The sequence below is a fragment of the Anas acuta genome, chromosome W (assembly GCF_963932015.1).
Source record: "Anas acuta chromosome W, bAnaAcu1.1, whole genome shotgun sequence".
In the NCBI taxonomy this organism is placed as follows: Eukaryota; Metazoa; Chordata; class Aves; order Anseriformes; family Anatidae; genus Anas; species Anas acuta.
In genome coordinates this window covers 1418860-1431717 of record NC_089016.1, presented here as the reverse complement: position 1 = coordinate 1431717, position 12858 = coordinate 1418860, and the positions used below count along the sequence as shown (strand labels likewise).

The 12858-nt window shown below is 41.4% G+C and overlaps 1 long non-coding RNA gene across 5 annotated transcripts; it reads left to right on the top strand.

Moving 5' to 3' along the window:
- Positions 1-741: 741 nt before the first annotated feature.
- Positions 742-12299, top strand: LOC137847271 (uncharacterized). 5 transcript variants are annotated; one of them, XR_011090912.1, is made up of 7 exons: positions 742-2199; positions 3209-3357; positions 4195-4343; positions 5417-5567; positions 5922-6711; positions 8202-8455; positions 10003-12299. It is a non-coding gene; the product is annotated as an uncharacterized lncRNA (long non-coding RNA). The 5 variants fall into 5 exon arrangements; XR_011090910.1 differs by having other exon boundaries at positions 755-2199; positions 3185-3357; positions 6631-6711; positions 10003-12297; XR_011090909.1 differs by having other exon boundaries at positions 756-2199; positions 6631-6711; positions 10003-12296.
- Positions 12300-12858: the final 559 nt, after the last annotated feature.

The following is a 12858-nucleotide window of genomic DNA, read 5'->3' as shown; positions in this document are numbered from 1 at the left end:
TCTTTCCATGCTGCACGTGGAGAACATGGTCATTTCTCAAAAGGTGTACGCTGATGTCAAATCAGGGATGATCCCCAAATCAGTTGTGTGCAAGCACAGGAGTCTGATTTTCTTGGAAAGTGCTTGAATGGAGTAAAGCATTAATGTTAGGTATACTTTTGATCCAGTTGAAAATGAACTTTTTCTGTGCAAGTACAGAGGCATAGAGGCACTGTCTGCAGTTGGGCTGGCTTATGCCATGAGACAAGTAATCTGCAGAATCGTGTTTGCATTTAGAGTTTGGTGGTTTTAATTCTGCTTTTAGTTAGATACCGATTGTCCTTTAAAGAGGTACACCAGGGAAGAGAATTTGAAGGTAATAATAGATATGTTGTTGTCATTTGGTTGAAATTTTTAAAATTACGTGGGTGACTTTTCTGGTACATAGAGTTACTTAATCCCATGTCTTGATAGGTTGCCATCAGTAGCACAAAACCTGCAGTTGTTACTGATGTCTGTAGAAAAAGTTTTGAATGCCTGTTAGTGAATTAGGTCAGTTAGGTTAGTTAATCTCTTGATAGTTGGAATTAGGTGTTAAATCTGGATCTAATGAGCTTAAGTTGACCTTTTGTGTCCATAAATATGGTGTTACAAGAAATCTTGATTTGTTGCGCCACAAATACTTTTTTTTCTTTATGCAAATACATAATGCATGCTTTTTAATACTTTCCCTATAGGAACATTGACCTCCATCCTGAAGAAGACATCACTTCCACGATACTTGGACATAGTCCCCTGGAAATGAAGCAAGAGTCTACTAGAAATGCTGCTTACACGGTGGACTGTGAAGGTTATGTGCATATGATAAAATTCAATCCATTTAATAGTGGAGATGCATGTTCCCTCATTGCATATGGTGACAATAACTATGTAGTTGCGGGGACACGTAGATTTCGGTTTATTTTTTTGTTTATTGCTTTTATTAGTTGCTTCCTGAAACTGACAGCATGTCTTCTGACAAAGACTAAAGTCACTTTCCTGCGTCTTTCCTACCCCATTTTGCCAGGAAGTGTTTTCCTCCTTTATTACATTAATGACTTTGAGATATTTGGTTTAAAGAGAAAAAAATGTATATATAAATACATATTGGTATTAGCATCCTGCTGGTGTAAAGTTCTTTTTGAGTAGACTGCAATGAAAACAGGAGTGCTCTACTGGAAGAGTAATCCCAGTTCAGTATTTCTTGCAAATGTTTGTGACTACTACCTGGGAACTTAAGCAGTTAGCTTTGGAAATATGTAACTTAACATTTGCTGTATGGTGTTGTTAGAAATGGCTCAATCTTCAAAATAGGATTAAATAAAAAAGATGATTTATGAAAAGAATATAAAAGAATAGAGGTAAGCAAACAGTGCTGGGTGCGTCCTGGTGGAGCAGAGACTCCACCAGGCTTTTTTTAAAGGCTTTCAGGTATCTATCAAAGCAGCAAAGATTTCAAATTCCCGGAATAGAAAGGAATAATTAAAATTTCCAAAGTAAGTTTAGAGACATTTGTTTCAAGGAAGGACAGTGGCAAATAGTTACTTAATATACATCTGCTTTCTAGGTTATTATTTTACATCTCTCTCACAGACTGTTAGAAACAGTAAAATAGTTTTTTTTACCTTGACATCATTTCCGGTCACCATATCGTGAAAATTTTTAAAAAGTAAAATAGCGTACTGTGTATATTTTTACGTAATGCTTTTTTTTTTTTTTTTTTTTTTAACGAGGCACTTTGTTTTTCCCCCTGGATACCTGGCCTCCTTGCTTTTGTTCCCATTATTTCGCATTGCAGTGTGTGCTTATCATGCTGCTGTCAGTGGTTCTGGTTGTATCTATGCTGATATTGAGCCCAAAGAAAGGGCTCTGCATGTTCCTCTGGCAAATCTTCTTTTTGTGCAATGTAGGTTTGTTTCTGCATTTCAGGTGGCAGAACGCTGAGGACCAGAGCTGATGCAATAGAAGGTGTTTGGAGCAAATTTGCCAATGACACTAAACTTAGAGGAGCTGTGGACTCTGTTGAGGGTGGAAAGGCTGTGCAGAGAGATCTGGACACATTGGAGAGCTGGGCAATCACCAACCAGGGGAAGTTTAACAAGAGCAAGTACCGGCAAAGTACCAGCAAGTACCCTCCTTTATCCAGAAGTCTTTTGAGAGCTTCAGTATTCAGCCCCCAAGGTAACTCACTGAAGTGATAAATCAGAAGTCGGCTGTTTTCAGGAGAATGTCCAGTTAAGGTCTCAATATGCTTCCATGCTTCAACTTTTTTGGCAGTGCTGAACGGTTTGTTTTCGTAGTAGTAACAAGCAATTTCTTCCAAATGGATAGAATCCAGAATATCTGTAGATTAAACCTATAAGCAACACCTTCAGTTTTCCTAGCTGATGTTTTAATATGAGAAAACAGTTCAAGAGTGCTATGATTTTACAAAGTTGGGTTGCAGTGGTTTTGTTCAGAGTTTTCTGTACAAGTCAGCTTGACCAGTTTGTAAGCAAGAAGGGATTATCTAGTGGAAGTCAATTGTAATATGTTGCTTGGAAACCCAGTTGTTTCTTCCATCTGCTTGCTTTTGCTATTGCTTTTGCTTCTTTCTTTTTTTTTTTTTTAATCTGAATGCAGGGCATTGCTTTGCCTTCCAGCTTTCTCACTTGCCATCAGCAATAGATGGTCTGAGAGACCAAGCCCAGGAACTTAACGCTTTTGAAGGGAGAATTAAATGCTTTGCTGTCGGATTCTGCCTTTTGTGAAAGCAAGCCTATGTGGCTTGTCACTGAACAGTGAGCTGGTGATTCACCGTTGAGGCCATTCTGAGATTCTGTGCTGACCTTTGCTCGTTTGGCTCCATTTTGCTGTAATCCCCCGTTTTGTCAGCAGTTTTGGAAGTGTCCTTCTGGGACAGTACGCTCTTGTTTGAAGGTTTTGTACACTGGAGTGATCCCCCTTATTCATTCCTCTGGCTGAAAAAAACAAGTTTTCCTGTGAAATCTTGTGGGAATGCAGAACTTGTGTCTGTTTGGACTCTACCTACACTTCAGCTATTACTGCTGTCTTAGGCATAACGTATTTTGGTTAGGAAAGACGAGTTGTTTGTTCTAGAGACTATGATTGTAAGAGGTACTCCTCACGATGTTTTTTTCCTCTCTGAATCTTTCTTCTTACGGAGGCTGTTTATTCTACGGCTCCTCAGGAACGGGAAAGACGCTGGTTGTTCGTGCTCTTGCTAACGAATGTGGCCGAGGTGAGAGAAAAATATCATTTTTTATGAGAAAAGCTTTGGACTGCCTGAGCCAATGAGTGGGGGAATCAGAATGTCAGCTTTGCTCATTATTTGAACAGGTAAGGTTGAAATGTGGAATGTATTCTGTCAGAGTTGAAACCGTCGTTTTTAATGGCCAACATTTTTAAGTAGAACTTGCTTTTTTTTATCTATTTTTTTTATCTTCTTAGTTTATTTTCCACTGAAATGGAAATGTGAGTGGTTCCTTTCTCAGTGCCTCTGTACTTTGGATCAGGGGCTTGAAAGTGAGTTGTGTGGGGAAGGAACAAAAGGAGAAAACCTTGCAAAGGGAGGTTTTTCAAAGAGCGGCTCCAGCTCAGAGCTGTTGGGGCGAGCCCTGCCTCCAAGGGATGCTTTTAGTGTATTTTAGGTATTTGGGTATTTCTCTTATCTCCTTGAGCTGTTAGATCATAATGCAGGAAATGAAAGTGCTGCATGCTTAAAAAGGGTAATAAAACATATGCACCTGAGGAAGAGACTTAGGACGGAATAGTTTTTTTGAACGGTTAGAGTTTTACATGTATCGCCTGAAAACACCTTAGAGAAAGGTGTGGATTGTTTTCACTTTTCCAAACAAGAAGTAACTGGAGTAAGCTCCCTCCTGCGTGGAACAGAAGTTGCACATTTGTTTTTGTCAGACTAGCTTTCAGTCTATGAAGAAGTTTCTCTACAGGTGACGCTTTGAAGTGGATAGTTTGAAGTGGATAGCAGAACGATAAACAAGAGGAATGCAGTGGTCATGACAAGGACTTGTAATTTGGTATGGAAAGAAAAATGAATCCGCTTTGGGGTGTCTTTTGTTTGTTGGTTTGTTTCCATTTTACAAGAGCAATGGTGCAATCAAGATAATCCCATCTTTACTGTCTCAAAAGATTGTATTTGTTTCTGCATTTCAGTTGGCGGAACGCTGAGGACCAGAGCTGATGCAATAGCTGCAAGGCAAGTGCGTGGGGAAAATGGGAATTTGGAGCCGAAGCTGCAGACTTTGAGGAAGTCGCTACCCTACTACAAATCCATCCTTTCTGTTTGACAACCTTAGAAGAAAGTAAGTCACCTGTTCTTGCAAAGCTACTCAAATGATCTTTCTTAGCAAGCCTTTGTGCTATGGTATGATATTGGCCTCGACTCGCGCTTTCTTTTGCCAACAGAGAGGTATTGTCAGTCCTGGCATTGGGAGTTGTGTATATTCGGGGGTAGGCTGAGACTTTCTTAGGTGCCCCCGTGCATGCGATGCGTTGCTACTGGTAACTACTGGCCACCAGTGACCGTTAGTGGTCATGTGTCACAGGCTTTCGGAATGTTTGGTCCGAGCACTGCAGTGCCTAGCAGTTTTCGTGGTTGGTGAGCGTGGGTGGTGCTCTCATGGTTGCTCTACTAACAGTGGGCTCTTGGCCTCCACAGGTATGTCCTGCTGTCCTTGTTAATAGATGGATTCCTTGAAGTTGTGGTCCTTTGTAGCTTATTGCCCCACTGTTGAAGCTGACTTTTTTGGGATTGGGTAGTCATGGCTGGTTATGTCTGCCTGGCCTGAGAGGGTGTGGGAGAGGATGAACTTGGCAGGTGCTTCATGTCTAAAGAATTTGGGCCCAACTGGTTTAATTTCCGCTGAGGTTGTAGCTGTGGGATTGCCATTTGATGAGAGATCTTCATCCTGAGCATCTTTTCTATGTGGGCCTAGTGGGTTTCTGGGTTGTCTTCTGAACCAAAACGCTTACTTTCCCTGTGACTTTCATGAGACTTAACTTACCCCGCTCCATTTTTAAATTCATATAGGAAGCTTGCGTCCCGAACCTGTAATGGAATTAAGTTCTGACCCCTACCCCCTTTTTTTTCTTGTTTGTTCGTTTTTTATGGTAGCCAAAACGCTGTAGCAAGTACTGGTATGATTTGTTTCCAAATCATAACTCATAAATTTCAGGTGATTTGAAAGGATCGTTGAAAACAATACTCCAACCCTGATATCAGCACCCGGTTTGTGTTAATGCACCTATTTTTTTATGTCTTAAAATGAGTCTTGTCCTTAAATGCTTTTCCTTTCTGACTACTCATGGAAGAAAGTCATATGGAATGTAAAAAAATGTACCTACCTTGTAAGTATAATCTATGTTTTCCTACTAGTGCCATTGTCTCAACACTTCTGGATGGCATAGACAACAGAGGGGAGATTGTGGTAATCGGAGCCACCAACAGACCAGGTTCTATAGATCCTGCTTTACGGAGACCAGGACGCTTTGACAGAGAGTTCCTCTTCAACTTGCGAAATAAAGAGGTGAGAACTTCAATTCAGTGTTAATGCTAATGTGGCAAAGTCCAACTTTCTAGAAAAAAAAAATTACAACGTGAATAAAAGAGTGATATGTGGAGACACTGTGTCGTCCCGTGGAGGGCAAGTCTGGTACTGGATATATATGGTCAAGATGATAGCATCAAGTAGTTAGTTCTAGAATCAACTCTTTGATTCCCAAGTTTGCTTAATTAATTAATCCGTGTAGGCGCTTTCATCTTGACATTGTGTTCTTGGTCTCAGTACTTCCTGTATGAATGGATAGGGGATGTATTTGCATTTGATTGTTTCCTGGATCAAAGGTAGTAGTTTGAGTCATAATTATTTTCTTCTTTCTAGTAATTGTAGCAGCTTGAAACATCGTGCTCGAAGTGCTTTCTGCAAATTTACTGACTGAAAAGCAGATTTGATGAACTAATGAGACTGCCACAACGCAAGTTTGCTCAATTTTTGAGAAATTTTTTTTAGAAAAAAGATCTGTTTCTGGATCAATTTTTTGTTACAGTATTTTACTCTGGGTCATTAGGTCTCATATTTTGGAAGCTTATTGCAGAAGCTATAAATGCCTTTTCTTTCATTGCAGGTTCCTAGAAAAAGTTTGGTGTAACAAATTAAGAAATACTGGATTTCCAGGTTGAAAATGCAGAGTGTATATTACATAACTGTACAATACTGGAAAGTTTTGCAAATAAGAAAAGTGTATTACTATATGAGGGGTTTTGAGGCCCCTTCAGAAAGAAGGGGCCTTATTTTAATAGCTATTCATCAGCTCCAGAATTTGTTCCTCATTTTCTTTATTCTAAGGGGGGAAAAAAATCACCAACAGAGTAGCGTACCTTATACATACACATCAGTGGGACCTAAGACAGCTTTATAGAGACTTGTGCCGTCTCCTTAGATCTGTGGTGGGATGAACTGTAGGAAATAGCATTCAGTGTGTGCCCTCAAATGAAGAAAGGGTTTTGGCACAGATTTAGAAGCTGTCTTAATGCAAGAGAAAGAGGCACAGGCTATTCAGGAAAGTTAAGAAACCTCTTTTGTCTTTCAGGAAATGTAAATCCTATTTTACAAGCTGATATACTTGACAGTGATGATGACGCATCCTTAATGTCTGGAGATGAACTACCAGGTAAAATGCCTGACAGACCAGAGGAAAAGTTCCTCTGTTTCAGCAGGCAAAGAAAGATGGGTCGCCATTATGTTTACATTGTCAGGACTGCTGAGTCTTTGTAAACAGTTTCAGCTGTTAGAAGTGTGAGGGGTGGCAGATGAAAGGGGAACATCAAGTTTGTGTGTTGAAGGGTGCTCGCTATTCTCAAGAAGAAAGTGAAGGGACTAAAGTTCTAATGAAGTGGGTTGCTCTAAATGATCCAAGTGAAAAGCCCAGGCTTCTCCTCCTAAGCCAAAGTGATCCGCAGACTACTAGAACATGTTGGCTTAATCCATGGCATTCTTTGAAAGACTCAAGACCACATAAATGTGCCGTCTGTCCTTTTAGCTAAAAATAACCAACTTCCTGGGTTTGCGTTGCCACCTTTTGCCCTTCTGTTACCCAGGACTGTTAAAATGAGTAGCGAACTCTGTAGCAGAAAGCAAACTGAGAAATGGCTTGTTAAAACACCTGGAGAAAAATTCAAAGTGTTTTTATTTGTTACCATTAAACCACCAAATTGTGTTATCTTTTGGTATTTTAATGTGGAAGTCACGTAAGCCCACGGTTGGAAAGTTAGATTATGTTGTCACAGTCGGGTCAGTTATTTTTCTCACTTCCTGTTGCTGTGCTGTCCAGAAAATGTGCTGACCCTTTGAGCAAGGTTAACTCTCTAGCATCTTGGATTTAAGCCAGTAAAGGTACAACCTTAGTGTAGTGGGAAAAAAGCAAATGCTTCTTGGGAATGTATTTCCTAGTAGGAAATCAAGATTGCCAGGCTATTAATTCGCAATCTTGGGTTAGTAAAGAATAGGAAACCTAAGGGAAGAAGATGAAACAATTAGAATGACTATGAGAATAAATTAACTGGAAATCTTACATGTGTTTCATGTACTGCTGTCATTGAACCAATCCAGTTATGCCCTGCTTTAGATATGGCCCACATCCATTTTTTTTCTAGAAAAGCTGTTCTGCTCCTTTCTTGCTACCTTCTTCAGTAACGAGGGCCACATTTCAGCTAAATTTGACAGATGTAGAGATCTCTCGGGTACTTAAACTTGAGACCTTCTGAAGATTGGTGTATTTCATAGGAAGCGATGAGATGCAGAGTGGTGTGTGCTGAGAGAGAAAGTTGCTGTGCTCTCCAATATCAGGTAGCAGACCGGGTGTCATCTGTGTATTCGGCTAGACAGTCCACGTGTACACTTGAGGAGTCATTACTTAGCCCAGCCAAATGAATAGCAGACGCGGTAGAGATGGGCAGGATTTCTCAGGGGGAGGTATGGTGCAAGATTGTAAGAAAATGGGCTTTAATGGTCTTCCTGATCACAGAACAGCTTATTACTTGCTGGAATATGGAGGTTATTTGGGGCGGGAGGGGGAAAGTATCTAGGAAAAGTACTTGGAACATCTGTGTGTCTATTCAGCACCTCATTTCTAAACTTGTTTTCTTATGACTCTTGTTCTAGGAGTGCTTACTAGAAACCGACATCATGTGAGCCTCATCTGCTAATAACAGGAAAAGAGGGATATGGCCAGGTTTCTTATTTGGCACCCGCGGTGTTGCATGCTTGGGAGAAGTCTCCGTTCACACCCTGACCCTATCCATTCTGTTCACAAACGTTGCACCGCCAGAAGAAATATGCGGAGAGGTCTCTTTTTTCTTTTTATTCTCATAGGATTCGTTGACTGTATGTAAAGGATCAATTGAGTTGCAAGTAAGGTAAGCAAAATTCATTGGTAATGGAGGTGGCCTTGTTTTCATGTGCTGTTACGTTTGCACTGAACTACCATGGTCAGGGATTCACCAGTAACGTATAACCACCCTTACTCTAGGCGTGTTTAATGAGAACTATCACGGCTAGGAACAATGCAATCAAGTGCAATTTATGACAGCAACCGGTACACAGGGTCTTTGGATTGCCGGCGATAGTTGCTGTCTGCAAAAGCAAGCTAGCATGCATGAAATACACAGGTGACACAGGTGCACAGCCTGGAAATTAACATGCTAACAGGCACAAAGACTCTAGAGATTTCTAAGTTTCCGTGGAGACACACAGTATAACCAAGTGTTCAAATCTCACCCAAAGGCGTCTCAGTGGGGCGGGGGAAGAGAGGCTCAGCTCGTCCACTGATCCCAGGGGTCAGGAGGTTCTCGGGATGGTGCATTCCCTCGGGATGGTCCTAACGATGATATCTTCCCCAACGATGATATCTTCCCCAACGATGATATCTTCCCTAGCGATGATATCTTCCCTAATGGTGATATCTTCCCTAAAGGTGATATCTTCCCTGACATCCCCTCTCTCTTGGGCCAATTTATCTTATTTTCTATCTTTTCGGTGGAGCTTGAGTGGCTCTAGTCAAGCATATCTTAATTACGATTGGTGAAAAGTTCTCCCGTCTCCGTTTAAAGCAATAGGCTCCGAGAAATTCAGGGCTCAAGCTCAGTGAGGGGGGGTCGCACCTTGGAGGCGGGTAGTTTTTGGGCTGGAGTGTGTGTTGGTATTCTAATGATATTGTAATGAGCAAAAAGTACACTAGGGTACAGCATTTGTCAAAACATGACAGGTCCTTGGCTCAGGGTAGCAAAAAGTGCAGCATATCGGTCTCGGTGTGCACAAGAACAATGGAGTCCCCACCTGGTCACAGAGCCTAGCCGTGGTGTCTCCACTCCACTCTACGCTCCGTACTGTTCCTTAGAGCTAGCACACCAGGTTCCCCTAGTGCGATAGCATCTAAGGTTGGGAGCCTAGGGAACGCTCAGGTAATGCAGCTACGCCCTACCCTGAAAGCCTCTTCAGTGCTGTAGATTTTCTTTAAAAAATGTGAATGTTAGTCTTCTTTTCCTAGTTACTTCAGGCAAGTATACCACAGCAGCTTAGGTTAAAAAGCTGCACTTCAAGATGTGTGGATCCAGAGTAACATGTGGAATAGGAGATTTATGCCCTAACATTGCAGTGTAAGATGCGTTTCCTAACGTGAATTGGCAACATGACTGTTTTTTTCCCTCTATTACCCTTTTCTCTAGTGCTTTTGGTTTGATTGGGGGGAGGGGGTGTTTTTTTTTTTTTGTCGCAGTTTCAAAGTTTAATGGAGCAGTGACATTAGCTGGAAAGAAGGGAGAAGCCAAGTATTTCTCAGTGAAGATGGTAACAGTGCTGTCTCTGTATTTGTAGAAAGAGATTGTTTTGCAGGTACAGGATACTTCACTGAGACTGTATTCTACATAAACCGGAAACCTGACTGAAGAAATTTGTGTCATTTCAGATTCTTACAAGCTTCAAATGGCTCCTACTGGGCATTCCCAGGTAGAACAGCACCAGATGAGTGTTGAGACCACCGTGGAAGCTTCTACAGAGCCAGACAATGTAGTTATTGTGCAGCACTATGAGCTCAAAGTATGTCAAATTCCAACTTTTTTAAATGCTCAAATAGGACATATTCTTGTGACCTGTACAATTACAACTTAAGTCAGTTGTTAAGCAATGCCAATTAAAACAATTAATTGGAAGGACATACAGATTGTGAAGTAATTCAACCTATAATGCACTGTGGCTGTTTAGTTTCCACACCGTGTGTAGATTTCTGTAGGCCACCGTTTGCTTTTGGTCAACTGTAGTTGAGGAGACAGATTCCTTGCCTAATTTTTAAGGTAAAAGGCCTTGTTGAATTTTAAAATACCTCACTGATGACCTGCTAGTACTATTGGTTATGATTGTTGTTTTAACAATTTTTATGATGGGCTTTTATTTGGGGATGTTTATTATGAGTTGTTGTTTTTCTGTTTGTTTGTTTGTTTTTTATGCTTTGATGTATTAGGAACATGAAAAGGATCTTTATTTCTTTTAGAGATGATTTTAAACCTGAAGTTAGCAGGTTGACATAAACAGGGTAGCCATGGATAAGTGACTACTTTTCTGAAATTGCTTCCAAATGCAGTATTAGAATTTCCCATCCATACTATTGCAGTGTACTGAGGGTTTGCCAGTCTCTCGTGGGAGGAAAGTGGTTATCCTAGGCTCCAGCGGGGGAAGTGGGTAAGACTGGCACTAGGTACGTGAAGAAGAACGTTCCTTTGCAGGAGTTGGAGAGGGCATAAGTAAGGACCGTCTTGAGGGGAGAGCAGAATGAGGGAAATTAGAATGAGGCAATTAGAATTGAGGCAAATTGCTAGGAGTCCTGGAGGTTGGCCCAAAGCAGATAAGGGCTGCTGTTTATGTGCTGCATGAATCCTGTGTGGGGAGAATATGACCAGATAAGAATCCTCTTGGGTAAAAGGGCTTGTCAACACGATTTTTGTCAAATCCTTAAGCTGTGACCTAATTTGTAGAGGCGATACTAACTTTTCAAAGGTGTCTTGCTAAGGAAGCAGATTCCAGGTTTCTTTGTTGTTTGTGTCTGCCAGTAGATACGGAAAAGCGATAGAGGTTTTTCACAGAGTCGGCTAGGTAAACCTCAAGAAGTAGTTGGATTTCTGTTGTTGCTGTTTGCTCCTTCGGCCTGGAAGTTGATGAACTTCTTGATCAGTGTGCAGCCATCCATATGGTAGCAGTTAGGTACAGTTTCACGTGGGACCTCGAGCCTTCTCAGATTTTTCTTTTCTGTTTACTGCAGCTGAAAGTGCTCTGGGTGTTTTTTGTGTGTTTTATGTCCATGTTGTATAGAACGAAATTGAGGAGAATACTCCAGTTTTGTGCTAGCTGGCGTGAGGGAGGCAGAGGCAGAGTTTGATGGTAAGATGCTAAGCAGCAGTATTTCCAGGGGGCAGTAGTATTTCCCTTTGCCACGGCTGCTCTCTAAAGCTACATACTCACAGTCTCACCGTGATAACGAACAGCCGTGTCAGTGGAAGAAGGTGCTGCCACTAGCTTGTCACTGTTGCCGTGCCAGAGATGATCATCTCTGCATTTTGGTAATACAAATGCCTGTATGGGAGATTGGTAATTGCTACAAGCAGTCTCTTTACTATTTATCCACCCCTGAATGGAAAGGTAGGATTGAGCTAACTAATCTAACTTTGCTCTGCGTGCTTGAGCAACCTGTTCTGCCAGCAGAGTTGTAGGCATGGTACAAGTTTGACTAATGGGTAAATGGGAATCACCTAAATGGGTAAAGGGAATCACCTAAGGATGCTTCCTTCTCCGGGTGGCACAGCTGTACCTACAAGATCTGTAGCCCAGCTTCAAAACGTGCTTTTTACAGCGCGCTGCGCTGCTGCAACAACTTCTGTAGTGAAATGCAACAGTGGCTTTGCTGTGGCAACAACTATCCCACAAAGAGGATCGTGTCATTCCCTGCTGCTTTGGAAGCAGCCGACTTGCGATTGTGAGCACAGATGTGGTAGACTGATAAGTAATAAAAGATTGTCTGAAGTGTAAGCCTTTCCTTTCTCTGAAGTATGAAGAGTGAACTCATTTTCTCCACTGAAATCGCGTGGGATATTTAATCTGTTCTCTGCAGTGTCACATTTTATTTAATAGTGTAAGAAAAGTAGGATGTCACTTGTATTGTTACTGTTTAACCTCTGGAAACATAAAGAGCGTATTCAGTAGATCTCGTGCTCTTGTAAAGTGTTTTTTTTTCTTTTCCCATTGTTTTCTTTAGAAACTGTTGCACACTGTCCTTGAGCTAACTAAGGGATTTGACGTATTTCACTTGGAGAAAGTATATGTAATGATTAAGCGATATATTTACGAACATTGGGAAGACTGTGACAAAACCGATTCAGTGGAGGTAATTTCTGTTTTGTCTTATAGCACTTTCTGTCACCGTTATTTCAGTATGTGTGCATTCTGGCTCTCATGGTTGTTTAGCGTTGCTCTTTCCTGCTTAGTTGTCTGTGCACAGGCAAAAACAAAAGTCAGACTTTTTTGTTTCAGTCTGGAAGACGTCTATCCGTATTGCAAAAGCATTGCTATATTTGGCATAATTGTTGGCAGTTTCAGCAGGAAAAAGCTTGACCTTGAAGACAATGTGTTCACCCAGACAGCCCTTCCAAAGCAGTTAACCTTGGTCTGTCAGTAGTTTTTCTTGAGCACCAGTTTGGGAGCGGGAGGGCTATGAAGGGAAGGTGCTTTTCTAAGTCTTTTGCTTCCTCTCTCTCCCTCTATAGCCAGTCGGGCA